This window comes from Lissotriton helveticus, chromosome 6, assembly GCF_964261635.1.
Source record: "Lissotriton helveticus chromosome 6, aLisHel1.1, whole genome shotgun sequence".
Lineage (NCBI taxonomy): Eukaryota > Metazoa > Chordata > Amphibia > Caudata > Salamandridae > Lissotriton > Lissotriton helveticus.
Window position 1 is genome coordinate 1,819,098,906 of NC_136067.1, and position 14,903 is coordinate 1,819,113,808.

Here is a 14,903-nt window from a genome sequence, read left to right on the forward strand (position 1 = left end):
GAACACACTCTGTATGAGGTATTGCTTGTGCCAAAGCTTCACAGTTCTGCAGTGAGCAGATGAACTGAGGATGAGGATGCTTATGTTCCAGAAATGGAAGTTCACTATGAAAGAGCATGAAGCCTACATGCATGGACTTAAAGCAACTGGGACTCTGTCTTTCCCAATGGAAAAGAGAAATGCCAGTGAGAAGGGTGGGGGGAGCATAAGTGACAAACACAAGATGGACTAATGGTTTGATGGGTTAATGGGGGAGCAACACAGAAAACATAGGGGGATTTGAGTGGGACAGCAGCACACAAGGGTGAGAGCAAGAAAACACGTATACTACATGGAAAGCTTAAAGACCAAGAAAAAAGCAGTACTCTGAATGCAAGTAGTGGAAGGATACAAACCATCTATCAAAATGATGGTAAAGGAGCTATGCTCCAGGGGAGGGACAAACACAAAAAGAGGAAGGAAAACAATCAAATAATAAGCAAGCACATTAAATTGCCAAAATAGTGAACCAGTGGTAAACAATGGCTGTCCCGAAGCCCACTGTAAATACTAATATGGTTCACAATACATCTTCAACAGACAGCTAAAAACTGCTTGGAGATGAAACCTAAAAATAAAGAATATAAATATTATAAAGAAAGTTAACATTATATTACTTGTATTTTCTCCTTCCTACACAGTATATGTTATAGCCAGCAGCTAAAAGGTTAGCCATACTGAGAGGTGAAATACAGCAATCGCATTCCTGATGTCACCGTCAGTTAGCAAAACTCTCTATCTTGTGGCAAGCCGCATTAGGCTAGATGTCCTTGGAGCGGCCATCCTCCCTGTCGTGAACGAATGTCCTCTCTACCTGAGATTGAGCATGGTGTTCTATTTGTAGCCCATTTGTAGGAGGACTATCAGAAGGGGTTGTGATGCTTAACAGGGCCCTTTCACAAAATGCTTCCATTTTACATGTTGAAGATTAAACTTGACGTCTTTTTAGACCAGTGACTGTTTGCCTGTTTTGCACGCATGTTACCACACTCAGAAAGTGTTCTGCTTGCAAGCACATTTCTTCGTAAGCATTTTATCCCAAAACTGTACGTTATGTTGAAGTATAAAGTACACTGAGCTTGGTGTCCTTAAGTCTTGTTGTTGTCCGTATGGAGACAGCTCTGAGTCAGAAATACAAACAATGAATAGCTGAAGAAATCTGGCACAGTGCCAACGGGGCCAGTTTTTATTATATAAACTGCTTCTGACATTTAGCTTGTCAGAGAAGCACTTTCATATGTTATCATGGACTTTTGCCCATGACTGATTTCCAGCCTTGCTGACTTCTGTCACCGTCCTGCAAAAGACGGAGGCCTGTCCCCCACCAGGCTGGCTTCCTGATCCATCAATCATACAGGTAAAAGGAGGTTAAACTACTCCAAGAAATCTGGCACAATGCAGACTATATTATGCTCCCTAGCATAGTTAGGGTTAGGTAGGTTTACTAGTATGAAATATATTCATATAATCACTGCAAAGCCATAATGGTAGAGCTATTCATCTTTTTCACCATTTTTGTAATGTTGGTAACAATGCTTTTTTTCCTTCTGTTAATAGTCATACATTTATGATTTATTTATTTATCTCAATTTTTTCTTTATTTTCCTTTAAAGTTCATTAGTTTGGAGTAGGAATAGTAAACTTGACCCATCCAATTTCCAACACTTTCCCTAATAGTGCTTGGCTGGTAGTGGGAATAGTAAATCTGACCACAACTGAATACAAAGCGTTCCTAAATGTTTCTTAGTTTGAAATGGGAATAGTAAATCTCATGCTTTCAGAGTCCAACGCAATTGTGTTTCATTTGGAGTGGTAATAGTAAATCTGACCCCTCCCCCACCATCTCCCAGAGTCCAATGCTTTCCATAATTTTTTTTAAATTGGAGTGGGAATAGTATATCTTTCCCCAGATTGTTAAGGGAATAAAATATCTGCCACTGCTCCCAAAAGTCCAACTCCGTCCCCAGTCGTTTGTAAGTTACAGTAGGAATAATAGATATGACCTCCCTCAGAATCCATCAGTTTCCCCACTGTTGCTTATTTGGAGTCTGAATAGTGCATCTAACCCTGCCATAATCACATGTTAATTCAAATTATTTTATGTTTCTAGAGTTCTATGCAATTATTATACTTGTTGATCATCTAAACAATTAAAAGTACTTGCGAAGAGATGTTATTTTAAATGTATTTTCATTAAAATATGTGTCAAAAAATATTTACATTTTTTTATTTGAATTAAATATTGTTTAGTCTAGAAGTTGTATTATTTTCCATTCATTTCAATTTAAAGTACATATTTTTTAAAGTTTAATTGCAAGATAATTTATTTTGAATGATATGAAATCTATTTTTAAAAAGCATTGCAATTTTTTACATTTTCAAATGAATTTTAAATAAATGCATTATATATTTTAAAAATATATGTTTTGTATTTTTAGTCTATACTTATGTTTTTGATATGTTTGGTATGTTAATGTTAAGTATGCATGTCAATATCATTGTAATATATATTTTGATTTAGATATTTAGTAATCTAAGATATTTTTGTATAAAGATATTCTGTAATTCAATCTTTTTGCTATTTTTGCAATACATATAAGATTTACTATACGTATATGATTATCAATATTATAGTTGTTCTTATTTTGCCTTCGATATTGTTGTAGGTTGATAATTGTCTTGCCAATATTCAGCGGTACAATCATCTTGAAAAGAATATCATGCCAATTCCTTCAGCCTTCTTATATATATATATATATATATATATATATATATATATATATATATATATATATATATATATATATATATATATATATATATATATATATATATATATATATATATATATATATATATACACACACACACTCACACACGCTTTCAGGCTTAGGGTGCCACATAGGCGTAATGCTTGTATTTATACAGATATATATGTGTAATTGACATTATGATATTGCGCATTTATGCTTGAAAAATAACTTACCAGTCTTTTTTAGACTCTCTCGAAATGTCCTTCCATTATGTGTTCTCATATTTAGGTAGTTTATACTTTTGAATTCACGCTATTTTGGAAGTCGATATGAGAGTTCATGACAGTATTTCTTCAGTGATTCTGGTCACATGACCAACAGTGTAATGGTTTGTGGGTGTGCACTATTGAGCATATAAAAAAACAACATGGTTGAAGTGATCCACATGTGAACAAGGGCTCGTGAGCGCGAAACACGTCATTGCTGATTTTACCTGAAACCAGAAATAAAAACACCTTCACCAGATCCTGTGGTCTGTCTCCTGCTTCGCCGGTCCGTGTGATTGGAAGTGGCTGTGGAGTTCTTTTTGTATATATATATATATATATATATATATATATATATATATATATATGTTGGATGTAAGCGGGGTGCTCTGATACCCGCGCGCCGTGGCCGCCCTGCTGAGGTCAGGGGCTCAAGATTGGAGAAAACTGCATTGGATATATATATATATATATATATATATATATATATATATATACACACACACACACACTTTCAGGCTTAGGGTGCCGCATACATTATGCAAAGATAAAGCAGACAACCCTGTATAGTTCCCAAGTGTAGATGAAGAGTAGCTCAAATATAGAGCACCCTACAACACTAGCAACACTCTAAAATCTGTGCACCTCAAATGACAGTTTTACTAGCAAAGCATTTAGGCAAAAGATCAGCACAGAGCCATCCACGCCGAGCTAGAAAGGGACAAAGTCTTTTTAAATTTATACAGAAACATCTTTAAGCATAGAAATAACAAGTGCCATCTATGCCGAGCTGTAAAACGACAAAAACCCATTACCACTCCAGGCACAGTATTACAGTTTTTAACTGGTAAAATACAATCCAAGCCAACCTGCACGTTTTACTGTCATTACAGCTCTTCAAAGAGGTTTAGCCTTGTCCAGACACAAGCGAGCACCCAGTATAAATCAAAACAATACCCTTTTAGGCTTAAAATACAGCATAAATTATGCAAAAAGAAAGCAGTGAATTCAGGGTAGTTCTCAAGTTTAAGTGGAGAGCAGCTGCTATACAGAGCACCCTACAACACCAGCTGCACTCTAAAATCTGCTCACCTCAAATGTCTGTTTTACTAGCAAAGTTTTTAAGCATATGATTAGCACAGTGCCATCATCGGCAAACTAGAAAAGGGCAAATGGCCTTATTATGAATACAGCAGTCATAGGACCGCCGTACTCGCGGTGGCGTTCCAACCACCACCATCACTGTGGGTCCGCCCACAGTATCAATCGGACTGCCACAGGACTGCCACGTCCACCGAGATCCATAATCCTGCAGTGGTCGCGCATTGTAAGGGACAGGAATATGCCGCCAGAGCCACTGTGGCACGACCGAGCATATTTTGAGTTGCTTTTCCACCACCCATTTCAGGGTGGTGAGTCTGTCATGAAAAGGGTGGCAGAGATGCAACAATGCTTCTAGGCCTGGGGGTGCATATGGGGAGCACATGTTGTACCCCCCAGGAATTGCACCCCCGTTCCTGCACAGTGTGCATGCACAACATGGTGCATGCAAAACATGGTGCATGCCACAACGTGCAGGAATGTGCTGCAGGCACTGTCACAGCGGCGGTCTGCTGTTAAGACTCTCCTACGAGCCTAACATAAACGCCACCATAACACTGCTGCAGCAACACCTGCCTGACCTGGATTAAGCTCATAATCCGGTGGGCGTGCACACCATGGGCTTGGCGGTCCTCCTGCAAGCACAGCAGTGGCAGTGTTGCAGGAGGACCACCAAACTCGTAATAAGTGGCAAAGTGTTTAAAAATGTATACAGCAAAGTCTTTAGGTATTGGATTAGCTAGTGCCATCCATGCTGGGATGTAAAATGACAAAAACCTTTTCCCACTCCAGGCACAGTATTACAGCTTTGGATTGTATAATACCTTCCAACCTAAAATATGTGCATTTGAAATACATATTATGCATAATACACCGAAAGAAGCTAAGGTCAAAGACCATAGGTCGTACATCCTAGACCATTGGTCACATAATAGTGTTTACACGCATCAACCTATCAGGGGAATGGAGGGAGGGAGTCTGCAGTGCAAGCTCTTATGCTGAAATGTGATATTATGCTGCAGATGTGGGATGGTAGAAGTGAGAGGGAGACGGCAGCTCCTGGTAGGTTGATGCAACAAACACAATTGAATGCCTGTTCGGCAAGGGTGCTGGAAACATAGTGGACTGGAAGTGATAGGAGGGAGTCCCCTGTGCTCTATGTGTCAAATGATCAGCAAGGTGAGGAGTGTGAGGGGCATAGAAACCACTGGATACTCAAGATGGCTATACTGGATGCCCTGATGATGTATACCAGCATGCACAGGAATTTAAAAACACGATGCAGCTTTTCTTTAAAATGACGGCAACAGTCTCATTGCATTACAAGAGAAATCTCTTCTTCTTAGATTGCTGCATCATCACATTCACGTGGGAGCCATCTTAAATGAGTGCATACATCTCAAAATGTAGTGATATCACTGCATACCAGTCCAGAGATGAGCAGTATATTGGGCAATATATATAATTGTGAAGGAGAACTTGCCTGTGACTGCTATATCAATGTAGCTTGGAGTGCACTATGCATAAAACCTGCTGCTGCTTCCACTACCTACCAATAATATGCAGCTATTTAGAGCTTATTATGAATATATAGAAGCAGTTGTGTTTACTTCCAGTGCGGTTATGCCAACTTTTAGCTCATCTACTACCATTGTATGCTTATTTTCAATGAGTGTTGTTTTTTCAAATGAATCAATAAAATGTTTTTATCAAAAACGCAGTCCTCATACAGTTACTCACTGTGTAAGGCCTACTTTATGTACCTGTGATAAGTGGAAAAAGGAATGGAAAAATGTAAACATCTGAATAACACCCTAAACTGGTCCAAAACGTGAAAGACATACCTTCAAGTCAATAGCTGAAGGGAGATCACCTAAATACGCCAATGACTGAATACTGCCCCTCTCTTTGTGTTGCATGTGGTTTGTTGTATCTTATTGACAGGCGCTCTGACTCTAACCACATTTAATTATGCATATACTTTATTCCCATGTAAATCATCCCTTCATTCTGCAAGATATAATAATACAATTTGACTGGTTATAATATGTGGGAACTTGACCATTGCTAATTTTAGGTCTAGCTAATGAGAGCTTTAGCCCCTTCCTCTTTCATCCACACCATTTCTTGTCCTCTCCCACGCGGTACCCTTTTCACCACATCAACCAAGCAAATACCCCTCAACCTTGTTCTCCCTCCTCTACCCACCAGTGCCTTCTATCCCACCTCATCTCCATCTATTTTGAATTCATCTCATGTCAGTGGTCATTTTTTGCTTCAAAGCTAGGTTCATACTTTATAAATCCTGTACACCCAAATACAGCTCTCTGGATAGCTGTTGTATTAGAAGAACTTTAAGGACTCTGCTCTGATGTGAAACATACACTTGTGCTGAAATCTTAAAACACTATACTACCACTCACATAAATACATTACTTCCACTGCAATACTATCCTATACCACTGCACAACCAGCCCTACATTATACTATTACAATTCAAGACCAATAACACCACCACTGCACTAACACAACAGTAGACTACTACCCACCACAGTGTCACTCAGTACCACTAAATTACAATGCACACCATTAATCTACTACCCACCACTGTGCTACCACTTGCCAGAAGCACACTATCACTATGGCACTGTACTGTCTCTCCACCGCTTCACTACTACCCCAAGAATTATAATGACCCCACAGAATTGCACTATCACAGCTCACTGCCACAGAAACAATTCACACTCTTTTTTTATCACCTGCAACGTACAGCATCACCACCCCCCAAGACCATATTACTTACATTACCAGCTCCATGTTGCTCTCTCCCCATAGAACCTTATGTTCACCCTTTATGAGCACACTACTGCCCCACAGCATTGCACTACATGTGTACATACTACCTTCAAGAGCTGTACTACGACCCCTAGATTGCATTTCCACTCCAACACAACCCCCCCCCCCCCACACACAGCACTGACCAAACACCCTGACTAATGTTCGGACAGTCAGAACCACTACACCATTACATCCACTACAATAAGTTATGTACACACCAAAGCATGCTAAAATCTACCAGCGCTGCACTACAGAACATTACCAAAGCATGGCACTCACAATTACTGCATTCTCATTTGGCTTGGCTGCATTTCCACCGCCACCATAGCATCATCATCTACACATTTACTTTAACATCTCGAAGCACAGGACTGCCAGCTCCCACCACCACTAAAACCACCTATGAGTACTGCACTACCATCCATCAGCACCACATTACCTGCAATTCCGTCTCCTTGTTGCTCTCTCTCCCTAAAGCACCTTATTGTAGCCCTTTATAAGCACACTACCGTTCCACACCATTGCACTATATCATCACAGTACCACCAAACACTATGACATTGCTTTCACTATGCCATTTCACAAACAAATTACCATGATAGCACTCCTGCAAACTATTCCAACACCTGCACAGTGTATTATTACCCCTAACCTGTTCCACATAGTACTGCACTACTACAAAAAACATTACCATGACCTGTGCTGCATTGAAATACTGCACTTCTTCCCTATTGCATTGGACATCCATTGCACCAGTGCAATACCAGCCTCACCACAAAACTACTATCACCAAACACGGTAGCGCCATGCCAACCACTGCACCACCACCTCACAGCTTCATACTATTCCCAATCATCATCTCACTATTAATCTTGCATTAATACAATACCATTGCACCATCAGACTACATCCTCACTATAATAGACTACACCACCATCTCCACAATTGCACTATCACCTCTGTACTACCAACACATATCTCCACCTTAACTTCTACACAACCATACTACCGCCCAAATACTGAATTTCTACTCTAGTGCCACAATAAATTTACCCAGTGCTTTTCTCCTATTGGATAACATCACATTATTGCTTTCAAATTCTGCACTGCTACTTACACCCTCTACCCTTTCACATGACTGCAATGTCATCTGTTATGTTATGTTATTTTATGTATTGTTGTTTTCGGTATTATTATAGCACGCTAGTCACCCGTGAGAGTATCCAGGCGCTCTGTAGCAATTGTGTGCGGCCAGCCCTGGGAGCTTACTTGAAAAGCCAGGTCTTCAGCGTCTTGCAAAAGTCAAGAAGAGAAGAGGAGGCTCTGATCTGATGTGGGAGGTCCTTCCCGGGGTTGGGTCCAGGCACGAGAAGGTGTTGTCCCCTGCTCTGAATTTGTGTATGCTTGGGGTGTGTGCTGGTTAGAAACCAAAAAAGGCTAAATAACAGCATTAGCATCGCCCATGACTGATATACTGCTCATCACCACTGTACTATCTAATAGCACTAGACTACCTTCACCTGATGTCTATACATCCAAGCTTTCAGCATGCACTGATACTCCAACACCACCTCACTCTAACACTCTGATACTACCAGCTTGCACCACCAACAAACAGCACTGTTCTACCACCCATCTGCACCACCCTCAGCTTTGCAATACCACCCCATGCATTGCACTGCCATCCCACACGAACACCACTAATAAAACACTGCACTACCACGTCCTGGCTGCTAGTCTACCAACAAACAGTACCACTCTACCTCCTTAGCACATCAAAACCAGCTTAATCTAGCTTTACACTAAGGGCCAGATGTAGGTCGCCAATTACCGGTCGGTAACGGCCGATTTCGGCCGTTACCGACCGGTAATTGGTTTTTGAGATGTAGGGGGCCCGCATTTTACCGAATCATTAAATTTAGCGATTCGGTAAATTTACCGATTCGGTAAAATAATGAATCGGTAAAATACCGAATCGGTATATGTACCGATTTGGTAAATCCAGATGTAGCTGGCACCTCAAAGAGTGCCACAGGCCCTTTAGGAGTCGGTATTTACCACCCAATCCTATTGGGTGGTAAATTACCGAATTCCAGTGTACATGCACATCTGTGCATGTACACCTATGCCATGTGACACACAGACATGCCCTTAGGGCATGTATGTGTGCCACATGGCACACAAGCCTGCAATTGGGGTGCTACAGGGTGTCAAAGTGACCCTGCCAGGATTCGGTATTTACCGATTTGGTAAATACCGAATCCGAAATACAGATTCTGTATTTACCGAATCGGTAAATACCGAATCTTACAGAATCGGTAATTGCAAAATAAAAATTACCTACATCTGCCTACTTCCAATTTACCTACTCTTCAAATACCGATTCGGTATGATTCGGTATTTAAGAGTAGGTAAATCGGAATTACCTACATCTGGCCCTAAATGACTTCGCAGGTAAACTTGAAAAAAAGTAAGTTTCTTAAGATTTATTTCCTGCATTAAGTTCGCAATGCCTTGAACGAACAGACATGGCCCACAGAATCCACCGTACAAAAAAGCAGGATATGAATAGATCATTTGGCGTCTGATACAGAATAATGCTTTGGGGATTGTGGAGAAGACATGGGCAGCTTCCAAACGTTTACGTCTAAGGTAAGACACGAAAACCTTGTTTGCTGCTTTTCGTCTGTCAGCAAAATCTCCGTATTCTTATACAAACAGCCTTCTCGGCTAATGAACTAATAGGAAATGACGAGGTCAGAATGATTGGGTTAGCAGTTCATGCGTTGGGAGGTTTGTGAAATAGAAGACCAATTAAGTGCCGAGTTTGCACAGCTGTCTCAGCAATGTTCAGTGTCCTCGTTCCAACCCCGTGCAATAAGTTGTATGGGTTTGTTTTGAAAATGAATAATCTTTTCTTTTGGAAGAATCTATGCGTGCAAAATTAGAAAGCAACACTGTCATCCCAAAATGCACTTTGTTCTGAATTCAGTAGAGCCAGATAATAAACCGAACTGCTTTGAATAAAATGTGGTATTAAAGTGCCTCACACACCGGAGCTTGGGCCCTCCTTTCTCTGAGACAGCAGCAACTCTGTGACATCCCCTTTGTGATCCAAGGCTTCTTTGGAAAGATCATTAAAGAGAACTATGGGCCTGATCACGATGTCGGTGGGACCGCCACCGTCAGGCCGTCAGAGGCAGTTCCACCGCCATCCAGCCCATCTGATCCGATCGCCGCATTATGGTGCAGGCGGTCGGATCACAACTGGCGGGGGAAAGACCGCCATGTCCGACAAGATCAAGGTTCCCATCAGTGCGGCGGTCGGACTCCTATTCCCTACAATGGGGCGGTGCCTGGTCAGGCACCGTTTTAGGGATTAGGATGTCCCTTTCCGCCGGCCCTTTCATGGCGGTTAATCCGTCATGAAAAAGCAGGCAGAAAATGACTTGGGGGCCACTAGCAGGGCTCTCTTCAATTCTGAGCCTCCGCCATGGGCCCTTGGGGACATACATACCCCAGCACCATGTGGCAGGCGCCACATGGTGCCTGCCACATTGTGCAGTAATATGTCAGATGTGTATATTTTCTACTGGGGTGTGTGCTGCAGCCCACAGCTCATGCCGCAATACAAAGTATACACATTGCGACCGCTTTGAAGGCGTTCGTATTGTAATGCGGGCAGTGAGACCGCCGACTACTAGTCAGGCGGTTCTGCTTCCCCCATGGTGCCGGATGGACATAAGTCCGACCAGCATTTGTAATCAGGACCTATGTTCGTGCCACCTTGCCAGCGGTCACTGTGTCCATAATCTTAGGGCCCCATTAGGATAGCGGGCGGAAAACCACCCCACCCGCCATGGAGGCGGAAAACAACCGCCCGCCATGGAGGCGGTTCAACCGGCAGACAAATTAGGATCGACCGCCAGTACAGACCGACCGCGGCGGTAGCGGTGAAAATGAAACCGCCCGGCGTGTGCGGTGATGACAAAACTCCGACCGCGGTGGTCGGAAAGGCAGCGGAAAATACAAAACCGCCCACAGGGAAAGCGGAGACACCGCACGGGAAATTACGATATCCCCGAGGGTGTCGCGGGCGGAACCGCAGGCACCGACCGCCGCGGTCGAAGGCAGGATTGCATGGGAGAAATGGCGGCCAAGCACCAGCAAACTCACCGCAGCGGACGAACATGAAATACATGGCGGTCGATGTCAAAGCACCTCAGTGATGCCAAATACTGCATAAACAAAGTAGCCCCGCCCCCAATAGATACAACACACACACACATATACAGAAATGTCAAACAAATATACAAAACAACATAACCACACCCACAACACACCTGACAACCACAATCCAATTGGACACACCCACACAGCTGAGTACAAAGCCACCCCCTCCACTCACCACAATCCTTTGCATCTTTCCTGAACAGAAGGCCACACACCACATCTGAGAGGAGAGGCAAAATCGCACACCACACCCACCCACCCACCACCACCATCAACACCACCATCACACCATCCCAATCAAACCCCCAGCACATAACACACCTCATCACCACACTCCTGCACCCACACACCCCTGCACCCACAAACACCTCAACCCCCCCACACCATGACATCACAAAAAATGCCAACATTCACAGAGAGTGAGTTGACAGTCATGGTCAACGAGATTGTGAGAGTAGAACCACAACTATTTGGTAACCTAGTCCAACAGACACCATTAGCCACCAGGACACAAATGTGGGAAAGGATAGTCCAAAGGGTGAATGCAGTTGGGGCCACCCCAAGATCCAAGAAGGAGATCATGAAGCAGTGGCATGATCTCAAGAGGGTTGTCAAGGAGAGGAGGAGCAAGAACTGGACGCTGGCAAACGCGACTGGCAGTGGCCCTCCCATCCCACCGAAGACATTCACACCATGGGAGGAGAAGGTGCTTGCTATCCTGCTACCTGAGAGTTTCACAGGAGTAGCCGGGGGAGCGGAGGCTGGTAAGTACCGACAAATGTGTAACACCACATTGAGATTTACCTCCTTGCAATACCCAACCACCAATACACTGTCCATCCCTAACCAACATGTAGCCAGCCATTCTGCTGAGGAGGCCTGTATGGGGCCGGAATGTCAGTACAACATGCCCCCCTGTCCCACAGCCCAGCAGCATGGAGGCCTCCCCAGCCAGGAGCAAGTGTCAGCCATTGCACTGTTTAACAAACAAACTTACAGGTTGGTAGCCATCTTCACTTGGAGGCTGTTTGTGGGTGTGAGGGAGGGAGGGAGGCCTGTCTCACTACTCCCAGCATGCCCCCTGTCCCACAGCCCAGCAGCATGGAGGCCTCCCCAGCCAGGAGCACGTGTCAGCCATTGCACTGTTTAACAAACAAACTTACAGGTTGGTAGCCATCTTCACTTGGAGGCTGTTTGTGGGTGTGAGGGAGGGAGGAAGGCCTGTCTCACTACTCCCAGCATGCCCCCCTGTCCCACAGCCCAGCAGCATGGAGGCCTCCCCAGCCAGGAGCAAGTGTCAGCCATTGCACTGTTTAACAAACAAACTTACAGGTAGGTAGCCATCTTCACTTGGAGGCTGTTTGTGGGTGTGAGGGAGGGAGGGAGGCCTGTCTCACTACTCCCAGCATGCCCCCCTGTCCCACAGCCCAGCAGCATGGAGGCCTCCCCAGCCAGGAGCAAGTGTCAGTCATTGCACTGTTTAACAAACAAACTTACAGGTAGGTAGCCATCTTCACTTGGAGGCTGTTTGTGGGTGTGAGGGAGGGAGGCCTGTCTCACTACTCCCAGCATGCCCCCCTGTCCCACAGCCCAGCAGCATGGAGGCCTCACCAGCCAGGAGCAAGTGTCAGCCATTGCACTGTTTAACAAACAAACTTACAGGTTGGTAGCCATCTTCACTTGGAGGCTGTTTGTGGGTGTGAGGGAGGGAGGGAGGCCTGTCTCACTACTCCCAGCATGCCCCCCTGTCCCACAGCCCAGCAGCATGGAGGCCTCCCCAGCCAGGAGCAAGTGTCAGCCATTGCACTGTTTAACAAACAAACTTACAGGTAGGTAGCCATCTTCACTTGGAGGCTGTTTGTGGGTGTGAGGGAGGGAGGGAGGCCTGTCTCACTACTCCCAGCATGCCCCCCTGTCCCACAGCCCAGCAGCATGGAGGCCTCCCCAGCCAGGAGCAAGTGTCAGCCATTGCACTGTTTAGCAAACAAACTTACAGGTTGGTAGCCATCTTCACTTGGAGGCTGTTTGTGGGTGTGAGGGAGGGAGGGTGGCCTGTCTCACTACTCCAAGCATGCCCCCCTGTCCCACAGCCCAGCAGCATGGAGGCCTCCCCAGCCAGGAGCAAGTGTCAGCCATTGCACTGTTTAACAATCAAACTTACAGGTAGGTAGCCATCTTCACTTGGAGGCTGTTTGTGGGTGTGAGGGAGGGAGGGAGGCCTGTCTCACTACTCCCAGCATGCCCCCCTGTCCCACAGCCAAGCAGCATGGAGGCCTTCCCAGCCAGGAGCAAGTGTCAGCCATAGCACTGTTTAACAAACAAACTTACAGGTAGGTAGCCATCTTCACTTGGAGGCTGTTTGTGGGTGTGAGGGAGGGAGGGAGGCCTGTCTCACTACTCCCAGCATGCCCCCCTGTCCCACAGCCCAGCAGCATGGAGTCCTCCCCAGCCAGGAGCAAGTGTCAGCCATTGCACTGTTTAACAAACAAACTTACAGGTAGGTAGCCATCTTCACTTGGAGGCTGTTTGTGGGTGTGAGGGAGGGAGGGAGGCCTGTCTCACTACTCCCAGCATGCCCCCCTGTCCCACAGCCCAGCAGCATGGAGGCCTCCCCAGCCAGGAGCAAGTGTCAGCCATTGCACTGTTTAACAAACAAACTTACAGGTAGGTAGCCATCTTCACTTGGAGGCTGTTTGTGGGTGTGAGGGAGGGAGGGAGGCCTGTCTCACTACTCCCAGCATGCCCCCCTGTCCCACAGCCCAGCAGCATGGAGGCCTCCCCAGCCAGGAGCAAGTGTCAGCCATTGCACTGTTTAACAAACAAACTTACAGGTTGGTAGCCATCTTCACTTGGAGGCTGTTTGTGGGTGTGAGGGAGGCCTGTCTCACTACTCCCAGCATGCCCCCCTGTCCCACAGCCCAGCAGCATGGAGGCCTCCCCAGCCAGGAGCAAGTGTCAGCCATTGCACTGTTTAACAAACAAACTTACAGGTAGGTAGCCATCTTCACTTGGAGGCTGTTTGTGGGTGTGAGGGAGGGAGGGAGGCCTGTCTCACTACTCCCAGCATGCCCCCCTGTCCCACAGCCCAGCAGCATGGAGGCCTCCCCAGCCAGGAGCAAGTGTCAGCCATTGCACTGTTTAACAAACAAACTTACAGGTTGGTAGCCATCTTCACTTGGAGGCTGTTTGTGGGTGTGAGGGAGGGAGGGAGGCCTGTCGCACTACTCCCAGCATGCCCCCCTGTCCCACAGCCCAGCAGCATGGAGGCCTCCCCAGCCAGGAGCAAGTGTCAGCCATTGCACTGTTTAACAAACAAACTTACAGGTAGGTAGCCATCTTCACTTGGAGGCTGTTTGTGGGTGTGAGGGAGGGAGGGAGGCCTGTCTCACTACTCCCAGCATGCCCCCCTGTCCCACAGCCCAGCAGCATGGAGGCCTCCACAGCCAGGAGCAAGTGTCAGCCATTGCACTGTTTAACAAACAAACTTACAGGTAGGTAGCCATCTTCACTTGGAGGCTGTTTGTGGGTGTGAGGGAGGGAGGGAGGCCTCTCTCACTACTCCCAGCATGCCCCCCTGTCCCACAGCCCAGCAGCATGGAGGCCTCCCCAGCCAGGAGCAAGTGTCAGCCATTGCACTGTTTAACAAACAAACTTACAGGTTGGTAGCCATCTT